Here is a 15196-nt window from a genome sequence, read left to right on the forward strand (position 1 = left end):
TATGTTTGTTGGTTACAATTCTGTGTGCAGTGTCACACGTGGTGATGTTCAGTTTTATAGCACAGTGGTGGAGGTCACGCTTAGTAGGCACTCGTTATGACAAACTTGCAAACAATGTAAATTGTTATATGGTGGAATGTGGGGTTCCCACATTGACGGTTCTGATTACTATTGTTGTATTTGTTTAGAGCATCCCCTGACGAAGGTATTGTCATACCGAAATGCATTGGGAGCTACTGACAAGATGTATGTACATGAAGTAATGTACCAAGATTGAAGCATCAATCTCAAGACAAGAAAAACTTCAATTAAACAAAAGATGTTTTGCATCCGACTGGTTGCATGTTATTGTTTGGTACACTAGAAAATGTTTTATTCAAAATTTGTTTGAAATCATTGTTATAATTGTTAAAACTACCCATAAGTGTGGTTGATCAAATACCCTACGGGGACGTGTGCACAGTGCATCGTTTACAAGCAGTTCTCTGTTTGAATTACATGTTATGTCACTGACTTGAGCCAGTCAGAGCAAACGATAGCACCCTAAAACAAAGGATCACTTGATTCATTTACATATAAAGGAGTGCAGGGTGTCAAACCTTATCGATAGATTTTTTTACCCCAGGGGCTCACTCCTGGCACCCAGCACCCACACATCATGGATTTTGATGAAATATCGCATCTGACAACCAACCAAGCAGATGTTAAGGCATATACAGCAGAAGAAGCAGAGAGTGTGTATGCACTGATAAAAGATGTCAAAGATTTTCAGGGAAAACCAGGTTCCACCACACAGATGATAAAACAACTACAATACACATTAAGAAAACAAATTAATCAAAGGCTTCATGCCACGACGTTAATTCAATATCACAAAGTCAAACGTATTCCGCGCGGACTACGTGTTTCCCTCAGACCACTGTTATTCAAATTCAATAAACCCTTTATGCTAAGGTGGTATGCGATACTTAATAAGTGTTCGCTTGATTTAATTTTGCTCATAGTGGAAGAGTTGTCAAATATACTAAAAGAATTGGACATAGAGATTCAAGATTTGAATACTGAATTATCATCCAGGTTAACAGAGGAAGAATTAGCAACTACACTTAAGAACATCAATGACCAGCTAGACGAGTACACTAGGGAAGTACACGAACGTAAACTGCGCAAGTTTAAGCGCGACACAATAGACTACAAGCTTGACGAGGTCTATTCATGGGCGGATCAGTATGCCCAAAGAAGAGCATATAAAAAACCGCAAGCTTCGTCCTCAGAAGAGAGTGTAGCAACTGAACAAGATACTTTACCCACTCGTAAACCACTAGAAGCAACTCCCAGCACTAGCAGTGACACAGGTGCCGAAGGTGGTCCAGACACCACCCCAGGGCCGGCTTTTTTAGAGGGGGGCAAAACATCCAACCACCCACCCACGGAATCACTCCAAAAAAACGGACAAGGAGGGGAAAAGGTTCAACAAAAAAAGCCAAGAAACAGGAGGAACTAGTGATGAACATTTCAGATTACCAATTGAACCCGATAGAACTCAAAGTTTTAAACAAGGGTATGTCTTTTGTTTCGACATATTCTACTACCCCACTGGAGACCGAGGTAGCATTATTTAAATTTATGAGGAAACTTCGGTTACGCTGGTTTTTTCACACGATTAACAAAGAGTCCACAACTTCATCCACTACAACTGAACAACCACAGGTCTTCAGACCTAAGAGCAATTTTATGGCTCCATTCTCACACAAGGCTTTAGACCTTTTTGAAACCTTGGTAAAAAAAGATGTAGAGCAGATTCCAATGACTAAATCAAGACACAACAATCTCACGAGATTAGAACACCAAACTTTGGTTAAACTGTCGCAGAATGATATGTTAAAAATTGTACCAGCAGATAAAGGAGGAGCATTGGTTGTACTCAACCACTCTCATTATTTGGATAAGGTGAATCAGCATGTCACTGATCAAGACACATACATCAAACTGGACACTGACCCGACAGTTCGTTTTCAAACTATTTTGAACACCATTCTTGAAAAAGCACAGGAGACGGGTTGGATCAATGAGCAAACTCGCAAATTTCTGACGGTACAACATCCTAAGAGGCCACACATATACATGGTGCCTAAAATGCACAAAAATCCCACAGACCCCCCTTTCAGGCCAATTGTAGCGGGATGCGGGTCATTGCATGAACCGTTAGGCAAATTTCTGGATCACTACCTTCAGCCACTAGTACAACAATGGGGCACATACATACAAGACACCACGGATTGTTTAAAAAAGATCAGCCAAGTTACCATTATGCAAGGAGAAAATGTATTGTTATGTACTGTAGATATATGTGCCTTATACACCTCTATCCCTCATCAGGAGGGCCTAGAGGCGGTAGAATGGATGTTATTACAGCATGATTATGACGAAGGCACAAATGTTTTTCTTTTGGAACTGTTGCATTTCTGTTTGTTTCATGGATATTTTAGATGGCAAGACAGCTATTACTTACAAAGGACAGGTACCAGCATGGGTTTTACAGGGGCACCGACTTTTGCCAATATATTTATGGCTAAGTATGAGAATGAGCACGTCTTACAGAAACCCCAATGGACACAAAACCTCAGGCTCTATGTAAGGTACATAGACGACATCCTTATAGTGTGGGATGGCACAAAGGACAAGCTGGAACATTTACTCACAGAGTTAAACCTATGCCATGATCAAATTAAGATCACACACACAGTGGAGGAGAAGGCCATCAATTATCTAGACATCCTTATTGAAATCAAAGATGGCAGTCTGGAAACCAGACTATATAAAAAGGCGACAGATCGTAACAATGCGCTGCACTATAGCAGCTTTCACACACAATCCTTAAAGAACCATCTACCTTTCTCACAGTTCTTACGTGCACGTAGGATTTGTTCACAGGAAGAACAGGGCATCCAAGAGATGGAGGGTATGGTTTTGGCATATAAGGAAAGAGGCTATCCAGATGAGGTATTACAGCAGGCAAAACAGAAGGCAAGTCAGAAAACCAGACAGGAATTACTCACCAAGACTGTTAAAACACCATTGAAAAGGGAGGTATTTGTCATTAAAAATTCCACATCCAGTAAATTCATCAAGAAAAGCATTCTAAAAAGATGGGAGGTGCTTGAACAGGAGACGGATTTCAAAGATGTGTTCTTTGATAAACCCATAGTAGCACATACAAGGTCCAGGAACATAAAAGAGATTTTGAAACATTCTTTAACAAAAACAGGCGCAGTACGAAATAGAGGCATGGTCAAGTGTCACAACTGTGGCCATTGTGGCAACGTAATGGTAGGGGATGTGTTTACACACCCACAAACAGGTCAACGTATACAGCTGAGACACACCTCAGATTGCAACACGAGCAAAGTTGTTTATGCTATCAAATGCCCGTGCGGGCTCGTGTACGTGGGAAAAACCACTAGAAAAATAAAAGTTCGTATCACCGAACATAAGAGTCTTATAAGAACAGGCAATCCGAAGTCCAATCTAGCCATGCACTGGAAGGAGAGACAGCATACTATTCCGCAATTGCGTTACACAGTACTAGAAAACATAGATCAGGAAGAACATGCTGACACCAATCGCCAACTATTACAGAGGGAGACATACTGGATTCGCAGATTGAATACGCTTGAGCCACAGGGTCTCAACGACAAAATTGAATTTTCATGTTTTCTGTAATTAATATTGTATCATTGTACATTGTTATTTTTAGGTTCATGTGTATTGTTAAAAAGGCAACTTTGTCACAACCAGCGCTCACTTAGTGGAGTATTTCCTATCTTATTCATTGGCAGACCTTATATTGTTTTCTCACGTTTGTAAATATTAACACAATCACGTTATTGTTTTCATCATTTGGATTGACACACTGAAAGACTAGGTCAAGATGGCGCCCAACGCCGGTTCGGCTAGTCCGTTTTCAGTCTTTACCCGGAATAAGATAGCGAGGTGTAGAGGCGAGGGTTACAGGAGGCGTTTTTTGAACGCACGACGGAGATTCTCAGTTCAGGCTCGAGACAGTAAGGTAAGCGGCAACATGCGAGGGACTTTGGGTGAGAAAGGAACCTTCGGGCTTGTGTGGAATTTAAATTGGAATTTATACTCTTTACAGAGATAGAAGCTTAGAAGGTGGAATACTACACGTTGATCTATTTGGGGGATACATGCGACTGGAAGAGGTAGGCGGCGTCTGGTTTTTAGCCTCACAAAGTTGAGCACATTTCTGTTCTGTACAAAATGGTTTGGTGTGTTTTTTTACTGGATTAAGTTACCTTAGTGCTTTGTTATCTAGGAACACCTCATGAAACCCATAGCAGTAGTTCACGACATACAGACAGGTATGTTTGTTGGTTACAATTCTGTGTGCAGTGTCACACGTGGTGATGTTCAGTTTTATAGCACAGTGGTGGAGGTCACGCTTAGTAGGCACTCGTTATGACAAACTTGCAAACAATGTAAATTGTTATATGGTGGAATGTGGGGTTCCCACATTGACGGTTCTGATTACTATTGTTGTATTTGTTTAGAGCATCCCCTGACGAAGGTATTGTCATACCGAAATGCATTGGGAGCTACTGACAAGATGTATGTACATGAAGTAATGTACCAAGATTGAAGCATCAATCTCAAGACAAGAAAAACTTCAATTAAACAAAAGATGTTTTGCATCCGACTGGTTGCATGTTATTGTTTGGTACACTAGAAAATGTTTTATTCAAAATTTGTTTGAAATCATTGTTATAATTGTTAAAACTACCCATAAGTGTGGTTGATCAAATACCCTACGGGGACGTGTGCACAGTGCATCGTTTACAAGCAGTTCTCTGTTTGAATTACATGTTATGTCACTGACTTGAGCCAGTCAGAGCAAACGATAGCACCCTAAAACAAAGGATCACTTGATTCATTTACATATAAAGGAGTGCAGGGTGTCAAACCTTATCGATAAAATAATTCAGCGAGCCATAAATAGATCACTTGCAATTTCTAGAGATGAGGCTCTGTGTAAGAAAATTGGATCTAAGAAAGGGATCATGGTTAACACCAATCTGATTGCACCTAGAGTAATTGTCACCTTTTGTAAACAACATAAGGAGATCAGACGTATTTTTTACAAAAATTGGAATCTAATCACGGGGGATCCCGTCATTGGCAGGCACATAGTCAAAAAACCTGACATCACCTTCAGAAAGTCAGTTTCTATGTCAGATAGACTTGTCAAGAACTTCCTGGAAAAACCAATTTCAGACACTTGGGGAGCTTTAGGAGGCGGTTTTAAAAAATGTGCTTCATGCAAGGCATGTAAGGCATGTAAAAATGGGTGTAGCAAAACCCAGTACATATCACCGTTCTCCAGTAAACCGTTCCAAATAAAAAAACGGATGTCCTGTAAGACTGATTTTGCCGTATATGTGTTGCAGTGCCCGTGGGAGCTCCGATACATAGGCAGCACACGCTTGCCGGTGCACAGACGGGTATTGCAACACATCAGGGCAATAGTGGGGAAAGACCAGACCTACCCGGTGGCACGCCATTTTGAGAAGGTTCACAACAGTGATCCGAAGGGCCTTCTTTACTATGCCATAGATTGCGTGCCGCCACTAAAAAGAGGAGGAGACAGAGATGCCAAATTACGTCTTTTGGAGACAAGGTACATTATCGAACTGGACAGTAAGGCCCCTAGGGGCCTGAATGCAGGGGAAGATCTGTACACTTGTCTATAATTAATAAATAACGTAGCCAATAGCCCTCTGTAAATTGGAACAATATCCCAGGATAAAACATAAAACTATAAGGTGTTCTTAAATTAAAAAATTTAACTGAATGAGTCATAACTTGTGGAATTAGCGGTAAAGTTACATCTCAAAGGTGGTGTGTGTGGTCCACCACATATAAGAAAGAAATAACATCCAATACAAGATTCAAATGTATTCTTTCACCTCCCACTCCATGATTGTGACAATAAAGCAAATGTCACATTTTTTCAATACTTAGAAAAATATAAAATACAGAAAAAAACGAAAAAGGAAATGAAATAATCACTTTAATATTATTTTGTTCACAGTTGTATATTATTTTGCACTGGGGTCTTCTTTTTCGTGGAGTCTTTAAGAGGTCACAGCAAGGAGGCACAAAATAACCAATAATGTTGTTGAAACCGTTATACAGATGTGGTTTTGTGGAGTTGCTTTTCTAAGTTAATAAGGGTTCATTCCCTTGAACGCACATGCAAATAGTATATTTAGGCTCTTAGAGAATACATGATGAATATGATATCATAGGCAGAAATGTATACAGCACGTTGCACTTTACCTGCCAGTATTTGCACACTTTGATATTTCTACAAATAAGAATTACATATAGGATTTGCACTGTGGACACTATGGGCCCGATGTAGGTAAACGGGATTTTCCGATTTCAAAATACCGAGGCGGGCCGAATCGGTATTCTGAAATCGGAAAACGAGATGTAGGAAAAAAATACCGACTGAAGACCGATTCGGTCGGCATCGGTAATGAGATTCGGTACGTTCCGATTCAGCTCGGTCCGAATCGGAAATTACCGAATCGGCCAACAACGAATCGGAAAATACCGAATCGGCTACCACCGATTCGGATATTTCCGATTCGGCGAATACCGAATCGGTAAAAGCCGATTCGGTAAAAACCGATTCGGCAATCATAGACCCATGGCGAAAAAGCCCATAGGAATGCATTGCATGACCCGATTCGGCTTTTACCGATTCGGATAATACCGAATCGGATTTTACCGAATCGGATTTTACCGATTCGGATTTTACCGATTCGGATTTTACCGAATCGGTAAAACCAGACTCGGCAATAGGCGATTCAGCCAATGAGGTGGCTCCCCCTCCCCCACCCAAACAGGGAGTGGCAACCCTGGCAGGTGCAGCCAATTAAGAAGTTTCTAGAAGTTTCTGGAAAGCCTGCCTGAGCCCAACACACAGTTAGCAGCAGTGGGAGAAGGAGGTTGCAGACTGAGCAGGAGCAAGAGAATATGGCAGATCAGGCAGGAAGCCAGAAGTCCTCCCAAAAGAGGAAGCCCAAATTCACCACCACAGAACTACAGGTGCTGGTTGAGGAGGTGGTGAGGGTGCACCGCCAGCTCTTTGGCAAGCTGTCCCTCAACGTGCCAGACAGCACCAAGAGGCGATTGTGGGCAGACATCGCCCAGAAGGTAAATGCTGCTGGAGTCACCCCCAGGTCCATTGAGGAACTTAAGAAAAGGTTCTATGACCTCCGCAGCCTCACCAAGAGGAAGCTGGCCGACCTCCAAAGGCAGGCAGGACTCACCGGAGGAGGCAAGAACCCGGCGCCACCCCTCACCGAGCTGGAGGAAATTGTCTCCAGCACCATCGAGAGGGAGAGCATTGTAGGGATCGGGACCCTGGACAGCACTGCGATGGCCACAGCTACAGGTAAGAAGCATGCGCATCATGACACACCCTACCAGACACCTCCCCATTATACACAATGCATAGGCAAACACCAGCACTGTACTGTCACCAACATACAAGAGACAAGCATCATGGTACATGTAGTCAGCAGGAGTTAGCCAAATATGTCAGTGCAGAATCACAAGACAGGAAACAGTGTGACACGGTGTAAGGAGATGCAAGGACATGTGGAATGCCATAATTGTACTGACTGTAATACATCGGCACTCAGTTTACAAATGCTTCTTTGTACCTAGGGGCACCATCAGGCGGCACCACTGTGGCAGCAGAGGGAGCTTCGACTTCACATACTGCAGTGGCAGGGCCGAGCACCAGCCAGCCTGGCCAGGAGGAGGAGGAAGAGGATGAGGAAGGAGACACCCCAGGGCTTGGAATGGAGGGAGTCCTGGTGATTGATTTCCAGGCAGTGCACTCCCCAGTACTGCCCAGCTCACCCCCCTTGCAATTTTCCCCATACAACTCCCCAACAAGGCAGACCATTCCGCCGACAACATCTCCTGCCACAACCGTGGCCTTGCCACCCGTCCTACCTGTCCTGGGAGCAGGGGCTCCGGGACCGGCCAGCACCACACCACCACCAGTGGCACCCCAGCCCACTCAGCAGGCCGGAGGCAGCAGTGCCAGACGCCGTGCCACCACCACCACCACCACCACCACTGCTGCACCAGCACGGGAGGGCAGTGTGTTCCTGGGCCTGGAGGGCCAGATGGTCAAGATCCAGCGCCAACAGGCCAGATCCACCATGGCCTGCCAACGCCAGCTCCTGCAGCACAACCTGCAGATGGGGGAGTTGGTGAAGGGGTTCCAGGCTGTTGTGGACAGCAACAAGGAGGTGGCAGCAGGGTTGGGCAGGCTGACCACTGCCATCACCCACTCCTCTGCCAGGCAGGAGGAGCATGAGGTTGCGCGCAGGAGGGATGCCCGGGTGCTCAACCGGGCCATGGCCCGCCTTGCAGCGGCGACTGCACAGCTGTGCCATCGTAGCGCAAATCAGGAGTCGGTGCAGAGTCAGCATACTGCTGAGCTGACCAGGGGGATGGCCAGGATCACCACGGCCATGGAGGCCATGTTAATTTCAAACGCCGCCTCCAATCCTGCCCTGGACCTGGGTGATGCTGGTGACAGCAGCAGCCGCAGCAGCCCGGCCAGCGCTGCATCAGAGCCAAGGAGGAGCACCAGGCGCTCCGCTGATGCTGCTGGCCATTCGGAGGGGGCCGAGGGACACCCCAGTGGGTCTGGAAAGCGGGCCAAAAAATAGGCTGGCAAGGGGGGATGATCATACCAGAACCCTGGACTTTATTTGTTTTGACAGACTCCATTTTTCTATGCACTTCAGTGATGTAACTGTGGTGCATCACTATTAAAAAGTTTATTTTCCAAGCAACATTTAGCTGTCTTTGCATCTGTACTCAGTCAGAAATAGTTCTCAGTGATCTCCTCACGTCTGTATCTGCCATCACATGGCGTACACACCCCAGCTGGCTGTGTCAGTGGCACAGCTTCGTCGTCGTCATAGTCCTCGTAGTCAGACAACTCCACCTCAGTGCCCTTCTTGACCGCAAGGTTGTGTAACATTGCACATACAGCTATGATCTTGCAGCAGGTGATGGGGGTATACTGCCTTGCACCTCCACTCTTGTGCAGGCATCTGAATCTACTTTTCCAGATGCCAAAGGTCCGTTCTACAACATTCCTTGTGCGTATGTGGGCCCGGTTATACCTCCTTTGGCTGGGTGTGGAGGGGTTGAGGTAGGGGGTGAGTATGAATGAGCGGAGGGCATATGCACTGTCGCCTGGAAGAGAAAGGGGTCACATTAGACACATGCATACATGTATTACACCTACCTACTATGTGGTATGGGGGTCTGATGATGTGGCTCACCTAGGAGGTATCCTTCTCCAAAATCGCCAGCCATCAGCCGTGCATATATGCCGCTCTGTTGGAATATATAGGAGTCATGGGTACTCCCTGGAAATTTTGCTACCAGGTCTGTGATGGTGCACTTGGCATTGCAGATCACCTGCACGTTGATGGTGTGTGTCGATTTCCGATTGCGGTATATGTATTCGGTGTCCGCTGGTGGGCAAATCGGAATATGCGTGCCATCTATGCAACCGATGACTTGGGGAAAGTGTGCCATCTGGTAGAAGTCCGCTTTGGTTTGTAGCAGTTCTGCGTGGGTTGCAGGGAATGAGATGTATTGGTCCATCCTGTCTATCATGGCGTCAAGGAATATGTGGAAGAACCTTGACAGGCTGCTCTGGCTCACCCCTCCTGCTGCTGCTACTCCACTTTGATAGCTGCCAGACGCTACCAGGTGTAGGCTGCATAGCACCTGGACGTGCGCAGGGATGGCGTGTGCCCTTGGGGTGTGGTGGTCCAAGTATGGCTTAAGGTCCCTGATGAGCTCAAGTATGGTGTCAGAGTCCAGCCTGTATCTCTGTAGGATCTCAGCCTCAGTGAGCATGAACAGGGTTATCCTCTGTCTGTAGACCTGTTCATTTCTTAGCCATTCCCTCAGTCCTTCCTGCTGTAGCCGTAGCCGCCTCGCAATGACATAGAAAGCTGCCATCCTGCAAGTTGCAATGCATTTTGGGACTGTTTATATGGGTTGGAGTTGGTTACCACCTGATTGCAATCCATGGTAAATACCGAGTGAATTCTACCGATTTTGAGCCGATTTCGGTGTTTCTGTGCCTCCCTACATCTCCCCAACTGTCGGAATCGGGGAATTTCCCGATCGGAGATTTATACGAATCGGCATGTTTTCCGAATCGGATCATGTCCGAATCGGTATTTTTGCCGAATCGGTACATGGACCGAATCGGTGATTTTCCGATTCGGTGTCGCTAACGAATCGGTAGTGGGACCGAATCGGTGATTTTCCGATTCGGTGTCACTAACGATTCGGTAGTGGGACCGAATCGGTGATTTTCCGATTCGGTGTCACTAACGATTCGGTAGTGGGACCGAATCGGTGATTTTCCGATTCGGTGTCGCTAACGAATCGGTAGTGGGACCGAATCGGTGATTTTCCGATTCGGTGTCACTAACGATTCGGTACATGGACCGATTCGGTCTTTGTAACCGAATCGGTGTTTTTCCGATTCGTTACATATCCGATTTTCGGTATGTACGTATCGGATTCTTTCACATTCGGTACACATTCCGATTCGGTTTTCTGTCCGATTCGTTCTGTTTTTGGTCCCCTACATCTCGATGGCTGTTTACCGATCGGTAAGGGCCAAAAATCGGTATTTTCGGCCGATACCGATCGGTAAAGCCCTACCTACATCGGGCCCTAAGTCTTTTATTGTAAATAATATGTATATATCATGAATTTTAATTATTTATGAAATTGTATATATATTTTTATCTGTAATAGATGTAATTCCTTAAGTGTGTAAATATATGAGATATATTTTTCTATGATAAATCCAATAGTAACTTGGAGACCACTAAGAGCGTAATTTACATGAATTAACTGTGGCACTGTGCCTTTTATAACAACTTCAAGTCTTACACCCCTACATATATATGTAGAGGAAGCGATACCACAATGAGTTAATTTGGGCGATGTTTTCTATGTATAGAACTCCGCCTGTTATTGGTTTGCAAATGCCTTAAATACCCTCTTTCTAGCTCTACTAGCGTATCATGTGATCAAGCCTCTGGCTAGAGGCGAAACGCGTCATGCAGGACTGCTTGGGTTTTATTTCTCTGAAATAAAGAACACTTAACTTTTGCACGAAGCTTTGGGTCCGACTTGTTCGTTTTCCTGTGGAATGGAGGAATGATGCTGTGCGCATTAAACGATATCGGATTTCATATATATATATCTATATCTATACTACTATTATAAAGTAAGAACTAGGAACCTTTCAGGCGGGTAAACTCGGGAACCACAGCGCCAATCCAAACACCCAATACATCATTGGAATTGGCAGGGTCTGCAGAGTGACATAGGCTATATAACCCCAAAAAATATACGTTCTTTAAAAAATATACCTTACAAAAAAAATAGTCCCTTGGAAGTAGCGCCGGCCGTGTGCGCGAACGTGCTGACATCATCAGGAGCGCGAGGAGTACAGCCGTGGGGAGGAAAAGTAAAGACGGTGCGGAACAGACATCCGGTTCACTGAAATGTGCGGAGCCGTGGGGAGGAAAACTAATGTGGCGTTCGGTGGGAGGAGCACGGAAGAGAACGGCGGCGACAGTGGGGACGCGAGGTAAGGGACTTCCTGGAGCGCGGAAAGATAATTCCTCACTTTGCACCTTAAATAAGTGTAAAATGCCAATGCCTCTGATACCCTCTTCGGGTGCAGTGCAACCGTTGCAACTCTCGAGTTGGGAGCTGTTTCCTTTAATATGGGCCCCAATAGAGAAAAAAATCAACATAATGGAAGGATGGTCACTGAAGCAACGCGGCCTGGCAGCACATTCAAAGACGCAATGCCGTGTGAGCGTGGTGATTGTTTCCAGAGTAGTTTTGCTAAGCCTCTTTTGATTTAAAAGCAAGACATAGGCGCGACGCTGCGTTATTCAAGGTGGTCGTGTCCCCGCTGCTTAGTTTGTTATGGCATAATTTGGTGATAGGCACAATTGCTGCACGAAATAAAAACTGTGACGGGTGTCAGTATTGCAGGGGGCCCTGAAGCAGCCTTAACGTCGGGGCGGCTGGGGGCCCAGAAGCAGCCTTTTGCTCCTGGACAACGTCGGGACGGGCTGCTAGTTGCCTATAACTGGATTTTCACTAGTTATGCTTCTTTGTACAAATATATTTTTTTCTTTTGGCATTCTTGATCTTACAATTAGATCTTTTATGTTCTTGTTCCTTTTATAGGCAAAAACTGGTTTAGGTATCTGATCTTGTTATGACTTATTCACATTAAGGAGATGCCAGTTAGAGCATATAATTTGTCATAACTTATCATTCAGCATAGAGTGTCTAGTAACAAACACTGGTTTGTCGTTTTGTTTCGTACTTTTTTCTTGTAGAATAGATTGGCGATCAAAAATTCGCGCTCTTTTAAATGATTCCAACAACCGCATAAACATGACAACTTTGCTCCTTAGAATAAGAGTCAGGCTCTATAGTCGTGTGAAACAATAGACAGTTATTTTACTCAGTCAGTTGTGCAGATTACTTTCACCAAGATGCAGAGAAATAGAAAGACGGGCGCTTTCAATAAAAATATATTATTTATTGAACAGTCTTTCTTCTCATGCAAGAGAAATGAATTGCCACAATTGCAAGACTAGTTATTATAAAAAGTGCGTACAGTAAAATGAGGATTGCGAAATAATACTGTAAAAGCATCGATATGGTTTCTTAGCCATACAATGGTTAAAATGAATAAAATATATACATTCCTATATACATTAGCTAACGTACTCAACTGGTGCTTCTAAGAAACGCCTACCCCAGTGTACCTGACCTAAGCCTAATACTTGGGAGGGAGTAAGGAAGTAGCAGTTTTAGTTAAGTTGGTTTTGCCAACGTTTGCTTCAGGAATTCTCTCTAAGGGTTTAGTCAACACCATACCTCTGGAATAGAATGTTGGAGGTCTTGTATCTCCTTCTAGGACTCGATATCCCAGTCACTCACAAGAGTAGGCTGGAAACGCCGGAGCTGGATTTTCTCGGCACGTCGAGGAGGAGGAGGAGGGGCAGCGTCCGTGGGCAGCTTGTATCTGCTGGGCTCTGCAGGGGGACAGCTGCTCTGCTCCTGTATTCACCACACCATCGCTATCATCGATGTCGTTGAGGCAGCGTTTGCTTAAGGCAACGTTGGTAATATTTATACCTGAAAGGTGCCTTGTTTGACGTACGTTTTTGGACATAAGACGTCAATAAAGATGTCACTAGGAAGTGATCGTCTTTCAGTGCTCATTAGAGTTCTATTACTAATCAAAACATAGCAAGCAGGGTTTTCCCAGGTTGCTGAGTTTTATCTTGTTGAAGAACTAGGAGTGTAATCTAGGAATCTTAGATAGTGGCTTCTGCTGTGTCATCTGCTTTAATGAGCTGCAGAGGAAGAGATTGTGAAATGTGGCCCTGATCGTGTTAGGCCAGAGACGAGTTTCTGAAATATTGCTCTTGATACCTTATGTCATTATCGGGGTATGAATGGATTATAGCCGTATAGGGGCATAAGGTCACAGTATTGATCGGGGTCCTAGATTAGAACGCGACATTACCTTGGGGACAACGCTTTCTTTTGGTGGTCATGGAATATTAAAGCAAATGGTTTTATTTCAAATTCACATTGCATCCTGACACAGATTCAGTTATCAGGTTCTTGCCGAGTGTATTTTTCATTGAAGGAGTACCTAAAGAATTGGTCTCTGACAATGGCACACATTTTGTATCAAGAAAGATGTGTGCATTTTTGGATGAACATTCTATTAGACATTTACCCACAGCTTTTTAGTCCGCCTCTGGCAATGGAACTGTTGAGCAAATGAATCACCTTCTCAAAGAAGGTGTCCAGAAATCTTTACAATGGGTTGGGATGCAACATAATTTCTGACAAAAAACTATGGTCTTATTAACTTATCCCTCACAGCGCCACTCGTGTTTTCCCTTTTCTCTTGTTGAGGAAAAGGTTATCCATATGTTCTTTTTGATCTGACTGTGTCAAGAACATGAAAAAGCAAGGGTCTCATCAGTGGTTAGAAGCAGTAGCTTCCAGGGTTGCTAAAAAACAAGAGACATAGGGTCTGTGTGAGTGATATGAAGGTTGATGACTTTGTCTTGGTAAAGATTCCTAAAAAAGTTAAGAAAGGAGAGTCCAAATGGTACCTCACCATGGTGGTTGAAAGAGTATCTAAAGGATACACATTTTCGAAAGAAAAAGACTGGTGGAGCAAAAGGGACTTGGTGAAGATATCTAAGAGCCAGGCATTCAAAATTACTCGCATGAGGAAAAAGGAGGATTCAGACTTCTTGGATTTCTCAGGATCTGATTTTGCTGGGCTAAGTTCTAGCAATTCTTGTTCTTAAGCAAGAGGGGTTAGTACCAGGTTGGATGGATCTACCTCTTTATTTCCAGTTGGTGACAGGTCAGAAGAGGGAGCATCATCTTCCGTTCCACAGAGATTTGCACAAATGTGGGTATGCCTGCAAACCTTAAAGATTTATATGTGGACTTATTGATTTGTTTTTTTATGTTCACAGTTCATGCTTCTATTTGTTTTTTTGTAAGGGGTTAGGTGTTGTGTCATGCCTATTGCTTTTCTGTAAACGCTCTGGTGCACATCCAGTGCACGCGCGCATGAGTGGAGTTCCTTGTGTCCGACCACTCACGCGTCCAGCATTCTGCGCGCGCCAGAAGGCACTGTTGTCTATATTCTATTTTCCTTTTAAATGCAGATTAATTTGTCTGTGTGCGGATGCATGTTTCCTTTCAAAGTTAACTGTGCTTTATTGATACAAATGTACAGGGCAGTTATGTCAGTTTCTGCCTGGCTGCTGTGCTTATCAGACCTGCTGCTGTTGGCTCCTTATTACTTTGATCTGAAAATAAATACTTTCTAGATTTGTATCTGCTAACTTACTTTCTTCATCATTCCTGTGGTGGTACCTTTCTGCCAGGATTTCTGTACCACAGGCACATCCCTGCATTTTGGCAATTGAGCAGTGCTGCGCTGTCAAATTTGCCGCAGCCCGGA

Source organism: Lissotriton vulgaris, chromosome 3_2 (genome assembly GCF_964263255.1).
Source record: "Lissotriton vulgaris chromosome 3_2, aLisVul1.2, whole genome shotgun sequence".
NCBI lineage: Eukaryota > Metazoa > Chordata > Amphibia > Caudata > Salamandridae > Lissotriton > Lissotriton vulgaris.